The sequence below is a fragment of the Quercus robur genome, chromosome 3 (genome assembly GCF_932294415.1).
Source record: "Quercus robur chromosome 3, dhQueRobu3.1, whole genome shotgun sequence".
In the NCBI taxonomy this organism is placed as follows: Eukaryota; Viridiplantae; Streptophyta; class Magnoliopsida; order Fagales; family Fagaceae; genus Quercus; species Quercus robur.
In genome coordinates, this window is record NC_065536.1 from 25,678,537 (window position 1) to 25,697,406 (window position 18,870).

At 30.5% G+C, this 18,870-nt stretch overlaps 1 protein-coding gene across 8 annotated transcripts in view; it reads left to right on the forward strand.

Annotated features, from left to right (window-relative positions):
- Positions 1-8,395: 8,395 nt before the first annotated feature.
- Positions 8,396-18,870, forward strand: part of LOC126717600 (probable disease resistance protein At4g27220) — a 36,234-nt gene continuing 25,759 nt past the window's right edge. For 5 of the 8 annotated variants that reach the window (XR_007652661.1, XM_050419426.1, XM_050419432.1 and 2 more), the window contains exons 1-3: positions 8,396-8,587; positions 8,976-9,660; positions 9,932-10,006. The gene's annotated coding sequence lies outside the window, so the exon portion shown is untranslated. Of the gene's footprint in view, positions 8,588-8,975; positions 9,661-9,920; positions 10,007-18,870 lie in introns of those variants that run through there. The other 3 variants (XM_050419431.1, XM_050419427.1, XM_050419428.1) reach the window with 3 other exon arrangements.

An 18,870-nucleotide genomic window follows, 5' to 3' on the forward strand; every position in this document is an offset into this window, starting at 1 on the left:
TAGGGACCCACCAACATAAAAAACCACTCCCTCATCATGATGACCCCACAAGAGAAGTCTATAAATAGAGGCTAATAGTTAGAGGGAGGGGGCTGGCAATTTTTGGGAGAGATAAACGAGAGAAAAGAGAGGAACCATAAAAAAGGGGTAAGCTCAGCACTATTAAGCTTGAGTCTTCTCGAGAAGCACACATACAGGATAAGAAAATACAGATTGGGCATGAAGTACCTTTTCTTGGGCCGTTGGGTTGGCTTTAAGAGATTTTTTCATTGTAGGAAATTCCACATCCATACAAAACAAGTAAATTGGGAGCTTGACTAAAAAATTCATCTGGAACTTTAGGCCAGGTACCACAAAATCATTGCCCCAAAATTAGATGTAGGTTAATTATTGGTAAATATTTAGGGTGTCAATTATCCTAGTGTTTGCTCTATTAGACTATTTTTTTTAAAAAAAAATTACTTTTCTTTTTCTTTTAATTTAAGGAATCTCACTATTATACTAATTCAAATATGATTCAAATTCGAATGGTAATTCCTGTGACTAGTACAATTCTTCTAATTCAAATCTGATTCAGATTCGACTATTACTATTTTTCTATTCGATACTATTCTATTAACAAGGATGAAGCATTGGCTGCTGCTAAGGCACTCCAGTTTGCCGCGGATATAGGTATCAACCAAGTTGTTTTGGAGGGGGACTCCCAAGTTCTAATGCGAGCTTTGATAGACACTGAATCCCTATGGTTTGTCAATTGAAGATGTGAAACTTTATTCTAGGATTTTTAATCAATTACATTACTCTCATACTAGGAGAAAAAGTACCCATTTAACCCAATATGACCCAAATGCCTCTAAAACTACTTGAATACCCTTTTGACCTCCAAAATTACCAAAATACCTTTAAATACCTAAAATGACGCGAATACCCCTACACTTCCAAAATTACCAATATATCCTTGGACATCCAATATTATCCCCAAAATCTCTAAAATAAGGAAAATATCGCCAAAATCTCTAAAATGAGCAAAATATCCATGAAACCTTTAAAATAACCAAAGTACCCCCGATATCTCTAAAATTACCAAATATGCTCAAAAACCCCACTAAAATGACCAAAATATCCCCAAAATCTCTAAAATAACCAAAATATCCCCGATATCTCTAAAATCACCAAATATGCTTAAAAACCACTAAAATGACCAAAATACCCCTGAAACCAGAAGATTACCAAAATACCCCAAAACCTAAAAAATGACCAAAATACCCCCAAAATCCAAAAAATTACCAAAATACTCCCAAAACCTAAAAATGACCAAAATACCTTGGAAACTTAAAAATGACCAAAATACCCCCGAAACCTAAAAATGACCAAAGTACCCCCAAAACCCAAAAAATTATCAAAATACCCCAAAAACTCAAAAAATGACCAAAATACCCCTCGAAACTCAAAAAATGACCAAAATACCCCCGAAATCTAAAAAATTACTGAAATACCCCAAAACCTAAAAATTACCAAAATACTTCTACACCTTCAAAATTTACCGAAATAACCAAAAAATTTAAAAATTGTTGAAATAACCCTAAAACCTAAAAGATGATAGAAATGCCCTCATAAATTAAAAAATGACTAAAATACCCTTAGAATCTAAAAAATAATCAAAATAACCCTGAAACCTAAAAAATTATCGAAATTCCCTCGAAACCTAAAAAATTTCTGAAATTCCCTCGAAACCTATGAAATGATTAAAATAATCTTAGAACCTTTAATTTGTCGAAAATATCCTCAAAACATCCAAAATAACCTAAACCTCTATTTCAATAATTTTAGATGTTTTAGGTGTATCTTGGTCATCTTACATGTTTAGGGGTATTTTGGTCATAATTTAGGTTTTAGTGGTTTTTATCGATCATTTTTTTTAGATTTTGGGGTTATTTTGGTCGTTTTTTAGATTTTGGGGTATTTTGATCATTTTTTAGGTTTCAGGGTATTTTCGTAATTTTTTTAAGGTTTCGGGGGTATTTTAATTATTTTTTAGGTTTTGGAGATGTTTCAGTCATTTTTTAGGTTTAGGGAGTATTTTGGTAATTGTTTAGGTTTAGGGTGTATTTTGGTAATTTTTAGGTTTTGGGGGTATTTTGATCATTTTGTAGAAATTTAGATTTTATGTTGTTTATTTAAATTTTAGATGGGTTTTAGTCGGTTTATCCATTAAGACCCATATAACTAAATAACCTAATGGGTCTTTACCCATTTAACCCAAATATTCAAATGGGTTGGGTTAAGACTTATCCAAATTAGGTGGGTAATGGGTGGGTTCATGGATATGGATAAAAATTGCCATCCCTACTACAAATTAATGATTAGTATTGGCATTTATATATGGTTTACCGTATAGCTAGCACATGTAAAGTTCCATTTTCAAAAATGTATGTACTACTCAAAGTTTATGATCAACTGAAAAGCAACATGAATTACACACATGCATATTCATTCAATTTACACCCGTATTTAGGCTATGTTTGGTTGGGGTCACATGTTGGAGAGAAAAGTAGGGCGATTGCTGATTATTGTTTTGTAAGGTGAGAAAATAGTTGAGGTGTGTGTTTGGTTGGAGGGGATGATTTTGTGAAGGTTTTGTTTTCTTCTCAAATTGGGGAGAAAGTGGACTTAAGATGAGAAATTATCCATTTGCCCCTCTCCACCTTCACATCAGTTTAGCCTTTTTCTTTTTCTCCCCCCCCCCCTTTTTTTTTCTTTTTCAAGCATAAACATTCTTTTTTTTCTTTTTTTTTTCAAACATTTGTTTCTTGTTGGATATATTTCAACAATTTACTTTTGTGATAAAGCAAAAAGAACAATACACAGATCTAAGAATAAGCAATAACACAAATAGATGTGATAGGCAAAAGCAATAAACAAATATTGAATATATATATAAGAAGAAATATGCAAATAATAAAAAACTCACAGACCAAATGCGTGAAGAATGAATGATTCAGATCAAGTTTTGTGTTTGACACAATCTTCTTAAAGCAGATTTTGCCCCTTACACAATCACTATGGTGCTTTGAGACTCACGAATGTCTACCTCCTAGAATAAAATGATCTACAGCACGAAAACGAAGCACACAAGGTCGTGCTCTGTGAACTACTCAATGTCTCTTTCTCTCTCTTTGACACAAAATGAATGCACAAAAACATTCTCACTGGGAGAGTTTTTTGCACTCTGTTTCAGTGATAACTGCTATGCATAGACTAATTGACTCAAAAATTAAAATAATAAAATATTATTATTTGGACAAGTAGGCCCAGTCCACATATGCCAAAGGCCCAACCCAATGTCCAACTCATGAGCATATAAACTCATATATTATCTATTTCCTTTCCTATGTGGGACTTAGGATTTTTACCACTTTTAATAATAATAATAATAACATATTCAAGTGAACATAGAAAACATCAATTTCTTATTCACTCCATGCTACTTTTCCAACATTTCTTTTCCTTATAAACTAGGCAAAAATACTATTTTCGTGCCTACATTTTGGGGTTGCAATCAATTTGATCCCTACATTTTAATAGTAGTCAAATTGGTCCCTGTTATTTTCAATTTGGAGTCAATTTGGTCCCTACCGTTAAGTTATTAACATAAAATGTCTATATGGCAAACTATGTGCATTGTTAGCACACTTAAAGCTAATGCGGCATAGAAAATAATATTAAAAAAAATTAACCAACATAAAAAATGTCACATCACCTAAAAATATTTTAAAATCAGAAAAATACAAAAACAAAATTAATTAGGCTGAAAATATTCACTACAATTTCTAAGTTGTTAGACATGCCATTTGGGTAATTTGCAAAGGGCAGAGTTTCTTGGAGCAGAGCAGTGAATGGATTGGGGGGCATAAGTGGGTTTGTTATGAACACATAATTAAGCAATAAAAATGTCATAAATTAAATCTAAGATTTAGCAATAGCATCAATCCATTTAGCCTTCTATCAGCCACCAAACCCATATATATATATATATATATATATATATATATATATATATATATGCACAAACATGGCTAGTCATGGCAATGTCATCCTAGTTTTGTGCAATAAACAACTGAGATTTGATGAGCTTGAAACACAACCTCTCTCACTGTTGCATTGTTGGTTGCTTTAGGTCTCAAAATTTTGCTTTAAGTTGATTTGGTTTTGTTGCTATAGATGGGTTGGATTGATTTGAGGTTTCTAGCATGGGTTCATTTGGGTTTTGTTATTGTGGTGTGACTGGGTTTTAGTGGGTGTCGATGATTAGTGGTGGTCGACAGCTGTTCTTGGGAAATTTGATATTTAGATGGGTTTCAGTGTTTGGTTACCAGGAAAGTGGAAGAAAATAAGAGAAAATGAATTAGAGATGATTTTGTTTTGGATGTATTTGTGTGATCAGTTGGCAAGAAAGTGAAAGAAAAAAAATTTCATGCGGATTTTTTTTCTTTTTTTGATTTAATTGAGGAATTAATTTTGTTTTGTTTTTGTGTTTTTCTAATTTTTATATATTTTTTAGGCAAGGTGGCATTTTTTTTTTTGGTTTATTATAATTTTTTAATATTATTTTATAAGCCACATCAGCCCTAAGTAGGGATGACAATGGGGTGGGGCGGGGTCGAAGGATGGGGTCTTCGTCCCCACCTCACATGGTTTTGTCTTGCCTCATTCTCGCCCTGCCCTGCATGACGGTGAAAACTTTCTCACCCCATTCCCGCCCCTTGGGGCCCCGCTGAAGCCCTGCCCCACCCCGTAAAACTCTACTTTTTGTTAATTTACCTTACAACTAGTATAATTTTTTTAATGAAACCTATTTTATTAATAAAAATATACTTGAAATTACAACTAAATTTATCCCATCAAATCAAATCAATTTTTAGAAAAAATTGAATAATATATTCAAGCGTTTAACAAGACAATCACCCAAAATCAAATTAATTTTTAGAAAAAATTGAATAATATATTCAAGCATTTAACAAGTCAATCACTCAAAAAAAAAAAAAATCATAGTATAACACATAACAAAATAAAGGCAGAGAATCATATTGAGTAGAATAAAATAAATTAATATTGATATGTTTGTTTAAATAGTAGGGTTAAAGGATATAAAAAATTTACAATTATAACTCTTAGCAATGCGGGTGGGGCGGGAACGGGAAGGGGTGGGGCGGGGTGGGTCTAGGCAAGGTGGGTCTAAAAAGTCTAAACCCATCCTCGCCCCGCCCCATGGTGCAGGGCCAAAATCTTGCCCCAACTCCACCCGACCACCTTTGCGGGGGGGGAAAACCCGTGGGGGCGAAGTGGGGAGGGGCGGGTTAAGCAGGGCAGGGCAAAATTGCCATCCCTAGCCCTAAGTGTGTCAATAATACACACTTTTTGTCACATAGACATTTTCCATTAGTGATTTAACGGTAGGAACCAAATTGACTCTATGATGAAAATAACAAGGATTAAATTAACTGCTATCAAAATGTAGGGACCAAATTGACTATGGTCCCAAAATGTAAGGACCAAAATAGTATTTTGGGTTGTTCCAAAATGAAATCTTCTTTCCAAAATTAATAAATAAAATTTATATTTTACCTTTACTTTATTTTAAAATTCAATGTCATTCTTTTTTCATAGTTTAAATTAAGAGAAATGCTATATGTACAATATTTTCACAATACTTTCATAATAAATCTTCAGTGATAGGTTATTATAGGTTAATATTGGTGGGAAAAAAAGTATATCATTGATGAATTCAAATTCGAACCAATAATAATTTATCACCTATGATTTGTTGTGAAAATATTGTGGATGTAGTACTTCTCTTAAATTAATGAGTGTGGTTTTGGAAATTTGCACCTTTTTAATTTGCATCTTCTCTTAAACTTATTAGTCCCTTAAATGATGTTATCTTAAAAAGTTGAATTTTCTTTACAGGACGAACATTTTGGGATGAAGAGAGTAATTTGTTTTATGTAATAGAGGCACGAGAGTAAATTTATACAAACACTATTGTAAACACTTCATTTTGTATCCATTATAACTCAAGCTCTTGTTCCCAATGACGATATCACTTAGAGGCCTAGGGCTGGTTTAGGGCCTAATCTTGTAAGTCTTTAGCTTAAAGGATGTTTTTGTGAAAGAAAAGCATATAAAAACCCTAAATATGCGCGCGTATGTTGTAAGCTTGCGTATGTGTACTTCGAGTTTGCTCCAACTTCCACTAAAAAAAATATAACTTTTCTACATATTTGGAAAATTTAATTATTTGATTGCATGTTCTTTATATTCTTAACAAGCATGTCAAATTTCTTGTCGATCAGAAGTCATTTACTATTTGATCCATCAATTTATTTTTAATGCATAATTTTAGACTACAAAAACTTGAAATATAAATATTTGATAAATGACATAAATATTGATTTTTGACCTTTTAAAAATCTTGCAAATATAGAAGGTATAAGAAGAAAATATTATTCCATGATGGATTTATCAAAATTAATATCTAAATTTAAATATACTGTGTGAAATTGTAGCCACACATTGTCCATTTTGTTAGGGACAAACATTGTCCATTTTAAACACACACCGACACACGTAATACTTAAAGTACGCCTTTAATAATATATATTTCATATATAAGAAAATTTCGTGAAGTCAGTTTTGTATAATTCAAAATAAATATGTTATTTTATTAAGCAATGTGTAATTATCCATTAAATTACAGTAATCACAATTGTTCTTTTTGAAAACATGTTAAATGAAGTTTTTTTTTTTTTTTTTGTTAAACAAATTAAATTACATGTCTAAGTGTATTAATAGTTTTGAAAAATATAAAACGTATAAAAATCAATTAATTTTAGATAAATTAAAAAAAAATAAATGTTAACTTTATATGCCTTAACCAATAATGCAATAAAGGGAGGGGAAGAATTTCAAAAGTATGGAGGGTCATAGCCCCTGCTGGCCCGCTCGTCCCTCTGCCCAATGTTATCTTGTTGTCTTGAACATCGAAGATGCTTTGTTACTTGTTCCATTTTTGATTTGTTGGTAAGAGATTAAGACTCCGAGACCGTTGGTAGTAAGAGCTTGAAGAACTCAAGTACATGGGGGTAGACTAAGTTTGAAGGGTCTTTTGTTATTCGTGTACTCTAACTTTATTATCTAGTAGATAGATTTTGACTTGGAGAGACGTGGAGAGGTTTTTCGCTGAGTTTTTTGGTTTCCTCTTCGATAACACGTCTCGGTGTTATCTTGTATTTTCATCTCTTTTCCCTATTCTTTAAACTTTCATTTTATTGTTGATGGTGAATGAATATGACTTAGGGTAGTGCTATTGGTTCATTGTGCTTATTTACTCTTGTTCCGCATTTAGTTTAAGTTAGAGTAAAAACAATTTAATCGTAATTTTTAATTGGAGTCTGAACAAGCTCTTGTATTTTATCACAAATCTGAGCTTTCAAATTGATTAAAAGATAGAAAATATAAAATAAAATAGCAATATATTTGAACCAAGCATCAACATTTTATTATATCAGCTTGAAAAAAAAAAAAAAATCGTTTTAAAAAACTAATCAGATGTATTTGAATCAAACTATTTCTTAGTTTTTTTTTTTTTTTTGTTAAAATATTTATTAGTTTCACCTGGTCAGATGTATTTAATTAATTAATTTTATGGGTTTTGCCTTGGTTTTGATATCCTCGTTTTTCACTTCCAAAGTGGTAGGGGCCATATTTTGATTGATTGTTGTCTTCTTGTATTGGTTATAATTTCCCATGTGCTATTGTGTGATAATGTTACTTCCTTTTTGAATTATTTCACATTTTTCCAAAGTGATAGGGCCCATGTTTTGATTGATTGAATTACTCATAGTCAGTCAATCGGCAATAGTAAATTGGATACTTGAATGTGAATCTATAGCCTAGACTAAAAGATAGAAAATATCAAATAAAATAGCAATATATTTGAACCAAGCATCAACATTTTATTATATAAGATTAAAAAAAAACATTCGTTTTAAAAAACTAATCAGATGTATTTGAATCAAACTATTTCTTTTTTTTTTTGTTAAAATATTTATTAGTTCCACCTGGTCAGATGTATTTAATTAATTAATTTTATGGGTTTTGCCTTGGTTTTGTCATCCTCGTTTTTCACTTCCAAAGTGGTAGGGGCCATATTTTGATTGATTGTTGTCTTCTTGCGTCGGTCATAATCTCTCCCATGTGCTGTTGTCTGATAATGTTACTTCCTTTTTGAATTATTTCACATTTTTCCAAAGTGGTAGGGCCCACATTTTGATTGATTGAATCGCTCATAATCAGTCAACCAGCAGTAGTCAATTGGATCTTGTGAATGTGAATTTATGGCCTAGACTAAATTTGGAGGGTCTTTGATATGTGAGTGATGTACAAGATTGCAAAAATCAATGTTATATACTAAAGAGAAGGGAGAGACAGAAAATAGAGTTCTTACGAAACGTGTATTTGTGGTGTTTGAAATATTACCTGAAGCTTAGGCATTCTCTGGCGCCTTGTCCTAGTAGAAGGTGTTAAGGTTGTACTGCCTTGCGTGTTTTTTATTTTTTTATTTTTTTATCCTTGTTCTTTTTTAATAGTGGATTAATAGGATTGTGATTGTTTACTTTCTATTGTTTTATTTGACAAAAAAAAAAAAAAAAAACTATATTGATACTCTTTGAATGAATGTTGTAATTATAAGTTCTAAACCAAATCCTAATAGAATTTTAATTTTGTTGAGTGATTGTTGGTGTTAATTTTATTTCCCCTGTTTTTCTGTACGAGGTACACACAGTCAGATCCACTTCAATTCAAATCATAATATGTTTATCGTTTTGAACGTGTGACTGTCCATATTCATTCGCATGTGGAGATCAGTACTGCATTAATTCCTTTGACCTGTGTGAGTAATCTTTGTTTTGCAGATTAAGCGGCGGGTCAGAAATTAATACAAATTCAACATCGTTTTATTCAAACTTTTGCTGCGGTCTGTGTGCTGTGTCTTCCTGTCATTTTATTCTTCTTTACTTAAAAAAAAACTAAAAAAAAAAAAAAAGTCAGGTCAGATACTTAGTTCATAGTTTTTTTCTTTTCTTTTCTTTTTCTGATTAAAAGATAGATATTTACTTTCATCTTATTATATTAAAAAAAAAAAGTTTTATCTTAATTTTCGTTGCAAGTTGTCGTTCCCTCAATTTGATTTTACATAAAAAAAAAAAAAAAATCATCTTAGTCTTCATTGTGAGTTTCCTCAATTTGGTTTTACATTAAAAAAAACAAAAAAAAAGTCATATACTCAGTACTTCCAACTTTTCATCTTAGTTTTTGTTGTGAGTTATCATTTTCCTCAATTTGGTCTTACGTTACTACATTTCTAAAAACAGAGGAAAAAAAAGATACTTCCTACTCTTTACCATATAGTTTTTGTTTTACTTTTTGAGATTTCATCCTCAGCTTGGTTTTACTTTTACTACCCCCCACAAAAATAATTTTTTTTGTAAAAAAGGACAAAAAAAAGTGTGTCAGGCAGTTCAAACATTTCACCTTAAAGTCTGATTCACGTTAGCGAGTAGAAAAACAACTTGCAACGTTGTGGCGCGAAGGAGACAGGTACTTTGATTAGTTGCTCTATACTTAATTCTTTATTATTTTTAAGTGAGTGGTGGACAAAGGGAAAAATGAGTCTTGTTATAACGGAAGTGTCTTCTTCCAAAAGTGATATGCAGCAAGGTCGAGCCTTGTGGAGGTTATAGCCTTTTCAATTGGGCTCTTTATTTCCTTCACTTCTAAAAGCAAAAAAACAGAGAGAAAAGATCAATATAATCTGCCCTACACATTTATTCTCATTCATCAAATTGACTGTCCTTGCTCATTTGCTCAGGCTTCCGAATGGAGTTATACGCAGCGGAGAGCAACCAGTTCTTGCTTCATTGATAATTTGGTATCCTAAACAAAGGTACGTAGCTTCTATATTTCCTTCTCGGTTTTTTTATTTGTGGTCTTTTTTCATTTTCTTGTTTGATTTAATTCATGTGTACGTAGCTTGTAGCATTGTAATTATTAAAGGCGGAAAAACGTTGTATTGAATTGTATAAAATAAAGCACAAGGTTTGTCTTTTATAATAACTAGTCGCTAACCCGTGCAATGCACGGGAAATGTATTGAGTACAATATATAATTTAATCTTTGTTTATTTTACTACAACACCAAAATTGAATTTGTAAAATAAAATCATATAGCTAAAACATTTGTTAACAGCTATATGTTTCAAACATTTATTAAACTATATTATTATTATTATTATTATTATTATTATTATTGTCAACTTAACAGTATTTTAATATATGATACCAACATGCTTCAAGAAAATGTCCAACACTGAAAACAATTTCAAAAACAAACTCAACTAAACAGTTTGATGAATAAATATATTACAATCTATAATATAAGCCAAGAAATAAACTTTGAAACCAATATAAACAAAATCCACGTCAAACAAAACTATTTCGAACATTAAGAATATGACTCACTAAAGTCATGAAAAACACAGGATTCATTACCAAAAAAAAAAAAAAAGCATCTTTAGTCTTTATAGATTTTGCCTAAGTACCCAGATACAATGACACATACTCACACAAAAAGAGACATAAGCACGGACAATTAAAGAAAAAATAAGAAAAACAAAAGAGACGTAAACACGGACAATTAAAGAAAAAATATAGGAAAAAAAAAGTTAGGAATAGAAATATAAGATAAAGATGGGTTACCCTCAAAAAGAATAATCCGTGGATATTCATTGAAATCTTCTAGATAATTTCTGATAATAGAAAAAATAAAACCCAAAAGTTATGATGTTAAAACTTCCAAAAGGCCAAAAAAAAAAAATTAAAAAAATCAGAAGATTCAAAGCTTCAAAAGTATTGAAATAAAACAATATATATATATAATTACGCAATAGAGAAATACAATAGAAAGAAGGGAATCCATGATTATAGCTTTTCCACTTATGTATTGAACTCCTCTCCTTCTTCGGTCAATGCATCAAGGTTAGGGTTATTTGATTTGTTCAATAAAAATTTGAAGATTTAATTAAAAGATTCAGGCTCAGCAATTAAATAAACAAAACAACAATTGACAAACTTATAAGAAAAAGCAACAAATCTATAATTTTTATTGAACAAATCAAATAACCCTAACCTTGATGCATTGACCGAAGAAGGAGAGGAGTCCAATACATAAGTGGAATATGTGAATTGTGAAGCATGAGCCGCCCTCAAAAAAAATCTTGAAGAAAAATAAGTTTTAAGGAGAAAATTGTGTTGCGGCAAAAATAAGTTTTTGGGGCTTAGGTTTTCTACGCAAGCAATTCTTAAATAGAAGAGTATAGAGGCGGTGGGAGAGTGTCCTTATTTGGCTAGAAGTATAATTTGCATTGGAAAAGGAAAACAGTGATAAAGTGAAAAATTTAATTTAATTTAAATATTGTGTTGACGTGGAAAATTGTGGGAGCTTCAAAAGCTTCGGTTTTATATATATATATATAGACTAGTTGTTAACCTGTGCGATGCAGGAGAAAATTATATTGTACAAAAATTTAAACATTTCTTTGTTTCTTCCTCTTCTACGTTAAGATTCCAGTCTCAAAAATTCGTATCTTTGATATGAAACATTAAATTACTAAATGAAAATTATTAATCAAAATTAAATTAAAATTAACAAAAACACAAATCATAAACTTAAATTAAATCCAAACACAAACAAATGAAAAAAAAAAAAATATATATATATATATATATATATATATATATGTATCTCATATTAATACAAACAGAGCATAAACTGAGAATTCTAAAAAAGGGTCTTAAATTAATACAAACAGAGTATAAACTGGGAATTAAACTTTGCATAGACAATCTTATTGCTTATTTTGATACTGTAAATTGTAAACAACTTTTTTAGACATGTTTATACCCGTAGCATCTCAAGTAATGACTTATTGGTTATACATGTTTATGCCTTTATGGACATAGCACACACCAAAACTGGTCTTGATATACGGTTTTAAGGTCCACAAAGTTCCACACAAAACCAAATTAAACAACATCAACACCAACATGAACTAAATTTTCAACCAACCTAGATAAATTAAGAGAGCAATAAAAAGTTGCAATAAGTTGGAATAGAAAACATAATGAGTTAGGTTAGATTAAAAAAATGCTTTATTTCACTAATTAACTTTATTTATTTTTTAATGAATAACTTTAACTTAACAAAGTCTGCCTTATATTGATTTTTATAAACTAGTTATTTAGTCAAGAAAGAAAAAAAAAAGCATGAACAATAAGTTTAAACTACTAAGCAAATACGATGAGATGAAAAATAAAACAATTATGCAAATTTCAAAACCAAAGACAATTACATTAATTTACAATAAGCAACACTATCATGTTAATTTGATATTTATAACATTCTCTCGTGACTTAATAACATGGCAATAGGAAAAGTCCATTAAAATAAAAGAAAAAGAAAAAAAAGAAATCAACTACATGGTAATATAATAATGTAAACTTATAATATTATAAACCTATAAACGTAAAGAAATTAACAACCACAAAATTATTTACAATTTTTTTTAATGACATTGGCAGACAACTACAAATGAAAATCAGTCAAAAGTAGTAAACTACTAAACTTGAAAAGTCTAGTTTAGCATGTTAATTCCGATTTCGAAGATCAATGCTAGATCCAAAAGTTTGAAGGAGATGGTCAGATCTGAGATTTGGGGGAAGTAGTTGATAGCATTTGAGAGATATGAGAAGAGAGATTATTTAAGTTTTAGGTTTTGGGGGAAGGAGATGGTAGTGTGAGAGATATGAGAAAGAGAGATTTTTTATTATTTTTTTCTTGTGTTTTTAGTTTTTTTTTTCCTTATAAGTATCAGTTTTTTTTTTTTTTGGAGTTGAGTTTGAGTTTGAGTTTAAGTTGAACTTGTTAGAGAGATAGAGTTTCACTTCTTATTAAGTTTGGACTAAACAAAAATAATTTTATTTGAATAAAATGATAATTTTATTTAAATATTGTGCTGATGTGGAAAATTGTGAGGGTTTCAGAGATTTCGGGTTATTTAAATATTGTGTAAATATTGTGTTGACGTGGAAAATTGTAAGAACTTCAGAGGCTTCGGTTTTATATATATACTAGTCGCTAACCCGTGCAATGCACGAGAAAACCATTGAAAATAAGATTTTAAAAAGAAAGTTTTATTAATTTTAGTTTATATCGAATATTTATTTATGGTAGTTTAAAATATTATTTCAAATCTTCATTTCATTTTATTTTAGTTGGAATAACTTATATAATTAAATGAAATGCTTATAAATAAGAGATGACATTAATAATATACTATATATAGTTAGTGTTTATTCAAGATATCATTCAAATATGACAATTTTTTGGTTTTAAAAAAAGAACAATATTAATGCATTTAAACACAAAATACTATATTGTCCAATAGATATTACAACTTTAAAACTAAAACATGAGTAGTGATTTTTAATGGATTCGGGTAATAGCACAACTTTTAATAGAAATAAAAAATTGATTTAAAATTTTTTGGAGTATCACTATAGTAAAAATGCCAAAAGGAAGCAAGAAATTCCACTGAAAAATGTTATAAATACATTTAAGTTATTTTTTTTTTTCAATGAGCAGGTACATTACTGTTTAGTAGAGTCTTAATACATGGGGGATGCTCCTCCATCCAATACATCATTGTCTAGCTAACCCAGCTAGTTCTTTGCTTCAAATGCTATCTTCTCTGTTGGTCCGTTTGTTCAAGGAAAGCCACAAGAGAAAAATATATTCCTAATAGAAGAACCAACTACCAAGTAGTCTAACATTATTAAGGATGTGGCCAATGATCAAATTGGTAGGTCTAGCTGACTTTACTTCATCTAATGGACTATTAAATTCACACTCTATCTCTACTGCTTGAAGCCCCAAATCCATAGAGGCCATGTACACCCTTCAACAGGCTATCTAGATTGATTATTTCTCTAAGCTTCCATATTTTCCACAGCAAGTGTATAGGTTGTTTGCACCAAATCCACTACTAACTTCAAAGTTTCATCCACATGCCTTTGGTTTCGATTTGACCATAATAGCCAACCTCCACCACAACTAATACAATCAACTGGATTGGTTAAAACAATTATCAAATACAATCAACTGGGAATATAAAAATACAATCAACTAGATTGATTAAAACAATATATCACATACTGGGAATATAAAAATACAAAACTTGGTATTATGTATATGATACCATTGAAAGATTTAAATATCATTGCAGGCTTCCTGAGTTCCACCCATCACAAAAGCCACGGCTTACATCAAATTGGCCTTTGAAATCTTGATCTCCTTCATCCTTGGAACCTGGAAAATCAAATTTCTGGACTAACTGAAAGTTTGTAAATATTTCCAACTATCATCTAACGATGAAATTATTATATCTTTTCAAGAACAAAAAGGAAAACAAAGACCAAACGTTCTATGTAGCAAATTTGAAACCTATCACCAAGAAAAAGAATTAAACCTATTGGAAATTCATTAATTGGTACCAATGCAAGTAATTGGTATGCTAAAATATATTGATGAGTAGGTAATGGTGACGATGAGAGAATAAAACTTTATAGGAAAAAAATAATATGAATAAATTACTTGTGTATGCTTTGAAGCTATTACCATCTCTATCAAAATTTTGAGGAGAAAAATAGAATGAAATATATTAATAAAAATAATATATAAATTTTATTATTGATGCAACGATTTCTCTAATGTTAAAGTGAAAAAATACTATTCACTCTCACAACAACTCAAAACATTTACTTAATATATTATATCATCCATACCATCAAGCCACCACTTCCATTCTGGGTGATCATCTCTAACCAACCTTTGAAATTTTGTGGTTGCCTATGTTTCCTGCCCAACACAAAATTCTGCTCCCCACCATTAAACAAAACTTCACAACTTCGCAAATAATTCTTGTCACATTTAGAGATCTCAAACCAACCATTTTCATTGTAGAAACCAAAATACACACTCATTAGTTCCACCACTATAAATTATACAACAAATTGAGCTATAGCAAATATTGGTAACATAAATCTCATAAAGGATTTAAAAGTATATTCCAAGAGGAAAAAAACAACAAATTTTTAATACAAATAGTTAGAGTCTACCTTTTAATTTGGAGTATGTACATGTTTTCTTAAAGAATATAATCATATGAAACTTGAAAGTAAGTTCAAAGAATAGATGCAGTACATAAAAGCCAGTCATTCATTTAAGTTGGAGAAAAAAAATCCATTCTGGTTCAATTGAAAAAGCATAAAAAAAAAATGACAGTCATGTTTTTACATCACACAAAAAATGACATTGAAAAAAAAAGGCCAACAAATACATCTCACCCTAATTAAATCAATAACACAGCATCACATTCCTTACTTATCTTCCTCCTTACAACTCTCCATGTATTATGACTTCTAGAACAACAACAAAAAATCACTTACAAATTTTATCAAACGGCTTGTGTACGCATAAGAAAAAAAAAACTTAATGAAAAGAGAGAATTTTAAAAAGAAAAGAGAGTACCATGTTGCACCAACACCAGCATCAATATAACCAAGGGTTGTTTTTTCTCTCAAGGCCTGTGCAAGCTCTTTTGTGCCTAAAAATTGAAAACATAAAATGAGGTTTTTGTAGGTACCTATGTATTTTTCGGTTATGAAGTCAATAGATTAAAAAACTGTAATATGCCTTTTGATTTTGCATAATGATAGAGGTATTCGTTAAAGCTTGCTATTTGTTAAGTCTCTCTTAACCCTCTCTCTGAATCTCTGCCTCAAATTTATAATATCTAATACCCATGCCCATCTTGCATAATCATATATAAATAACTCTCAAACAACTATACTAACCAACCCCGACATTCAAAAAAAAATCCCAAAAAATCCAAAATAGTAGCAGCCCTAACATAACATTCCATAGGCTATCATATAAGACAACCCAGAGATTATAATAATTTATAAAAAGGGAAAACTAATGTAAATGAAGACGACAATAACACTATATATCGAACCATAGCCTTTTGTAAATTCTTGTAGCTGAATTCTTTTAAACAGAGAACAAAAGGCATATTACAAATGGATCTGAGAACAAACACTTAAGCATTCCAAACTTGTTCAAGAAATACCATAAATGAATTGGCAAAGAAGAATCAGAGAACAAATATTTGAGCATTCTATCAAACACATGTTCAGCAATCTCAAACAACTATACTAACCAACCCCAACCTTCAAAAAAAATTCCCATGAAATCCAAAATAGTGGTAGTCCCAACATAACATTCCATAGGCTATCATATAAAAAGACCTAGAGATTATAATAATTTATAAAAAGGGAAAACCAATGTAAATGAAGATGATAGTAACACTATATATCAAACCAAAATAAACCAAAAATTGAAATCAAATAGAAGAATCCCAGGAAACAAAAATCCAATAAAAATTGCATAACCAAAAAAAGGGAAAAAGAAAATCCAAACCAATGTAAAATGAAGATGAGAAAAACACAATATATCAACTAAAACAAACCCAGAATTAAAACCAAATAAAAGAATCCCAAGAAACCAAAAATCCAATAAAAATTGCATACAAAAAAATGGGAAAAAGAAAATTTAATTACAAAAATTTCATGATTCTTCTTTGCCATAGATTTGACAACAAAGTAAGAAGAAGAAAACGTGGAAATCTGCAAAGAAAAAAAAAAAAAAACAAAAACAAAAACGAAAAAAAAAAAATTTAAATCCAGAGCAACCCGCAATCTACAACCACAAACCAACAAAATTCCATAAAAACAAAAACAAAAAAACTTAAATCTAGAGCAACCCACAACCACAATCTAACAAAATTCCATGAACAATTGAAGCATATAGAGAGAGAGCAATATATAGAAATTAAGGAGAGTAAAAAACATGTTTTAATTACCTCAAAATAAAACATGATGGGCTGGATTGAGCGACAATGGAGAGGCAAAGAGAAATCGATGCAATGGCAGTGATCCATGGTGGCGACAGCGGTTGGAGGATCGAGTTTTGGCGTGCCAACGTATATTAGAAAACAGAGAGATTGTGGGGTTTAGACGTGAAGGCTAAAGAGGGAGTTGTAACTTGGATTAGGGTTCTAAATTGATAATTCTAATACAATAATAAAACGTTAAGAAGAATTAAAAAAAAAAAGAAAAAAAGAAAAGAAAAGAGGTGATGTGAAAGCTGATGGGGGGGGGGGATTATGATAAAACATCAAAAAGAATTTAAAAAAAAGGTGACATGGAAAAAACGTTAAGAAGAATTAAAAAAAAAAAGTAAAGAAAGGAAAAGAGGTGACGTGAAAAAACATTAAAAAGAATAAAAAAATAAAAAAAAGGTGACGTGGAAAATTGTGGAGTTAGCAAAGGTTTCGGTTATATATATATATATATATATATAGATTGATAACCAAGGTGTATTATATGAGTCCAAATCTTCTATCTTATTTTGTCTACTCCACTTTATACTCTATCAATAAAAATTTGCCACATGTCCCTTTAATTAATTAAATTCTAATTTTATGCCTTTATTAATTGTTACCTAAAATAAACAACAGTAAATAAATTAAAATAAACAAACATCCTAGGGCAAGACATCCCACAGGCCACAACCGTACCTTCATTGGCAACGTCTGCGCCGACCAACCACCGCCACCAGCCACACTGCCACCACCACAGATCGCTGACGTCATCAACGCCAACCAAACACTACCACCAGTTCACGCCCATACCACCACAACCTGAATTTTATCAAAATAAACACAGAGAGAGACCTTGGATGAGTGGGATAAAAAGCTTCGAAGAAACCACCCTTCTTAAGTTTCAAGCACTGATCCTTGCTTGTGAAAAGCCGTATCAAATTCAAACCATTCTCAGTGGCATTTTCACAAACACATACACAACAAACACAGAGAGAGAGAGGGAGAGAGAGAGAGAGATGCATTTTCTTGTCTCCAAGTCATCTGGGCAAATTAATACAGATTAAGCGGAGGGTCAGAAATTAATACAAATTCAACATCATTTTATTCAAACTTTTGCTGCAGTTTGTGTGGTGTGTCTTCCTCTAATTTTTTTTTTCTTTACTTAAAAAAAAGAAAAGAAAAAAAAAGTCAGGTCAGATACTTAGGTCATAGTTTTTTTCTTTTCTTTTCTTTTTCTGATTAAAAGATAGATATTTACTTTCATCTTATTATATTTAAAAAAAAGTTTTATCTTAATTTTCGTTGCAAGTTGTCGTTCACTCAATTTGATTTTACATTAAAATAAAAAGTCAGATACGTCCAACCTTTCGGCTTATTTATCTTCATTGCGGGTTCCTCAATTTGGTTTTACATTAAAAAAAAAAGAAAGAAAGTCATATACTTAGTGAGTTTGGATTGAAATTAAAGTGGCGTTTTCTGCGTTTACGTTTTTAAAAACTACAGTACTTTCAGTTTTCAGTTTTCAGTTTCAACAATAATAAACTCAATACAAACGGACCCTTAGTACTTCCAACTTTTCATCTTAGTTTTTGTTGTGAGTTATCATTTTGCTCAATTTGGTCTTACGTTACTACATTTCTAAAAACAGAGAAAAAAAATATACTTACTACTCTTTACCATATAGTTTTTGTTGTACATTTTGAAATTTCATTCTCCGCTTGGTTTTACTAAAATAAAATTTTTTTTTTAAA